The sequence below is a fragment of the Orycteropus afer genome, unplaced genomic scaffold (assembly GCF_000298275.1).
Source record: "Orycteropus afer afer isolate SDZICR_OR568_19922 unplaced genomic scaffold, OryAfe1.0 scaffold00629, whole genome shotgun sequence".
Classification (NCBI taxonomy): domain Eukaryota; kingdom Metazoa; phylum Chordata; class Mammalia; order Tubulidentata; family Orycteropodidae; genus Orycteropus; species Orycteropus afer.
This window is the reverse complement of record NW_006922216.1, coordinates 647,141-647,514: the sequence shown is the minus strand read 5'-3', so window position 1 is coordinate 647,514 and position 374 is coordinate 647,141.

The following is a 374-nucleotide window of genomic DNA, read 5'->3' as shown; positions in this document are numbered from 1 at the left end:
TTGTGTTTTCTTTGGTCTGTCTCTCAATCCTTTGAAGATACCTAAAGATAATTCTTTTGAATTCCTTATCAGAGAGTTCCAATGCTGCTTCTTCCTCGGGGATGTGTTCTGGGTCTGTAACCTGTTCCCTTGTTTCTACCACTTTATTTTGCTTCTTTATGTAGACAGTGATGGTCTGTTGTTTCTGAGGCATCATGTTATTGTATTAAGATCTCTGTTAATTGTTTGTGAAGAGAAGCCAAGGGTGACTCAGGCTCTTCTTGGTGGATTTTTATCATTGGCTCATTGGTGGAGAAGGAGATGCTGGCTATTGCTCAGTAAGTGAAGTTGCAGGAGGTGTGGGTGTACTTGTATCTTATGGAGACTGTTGCCGT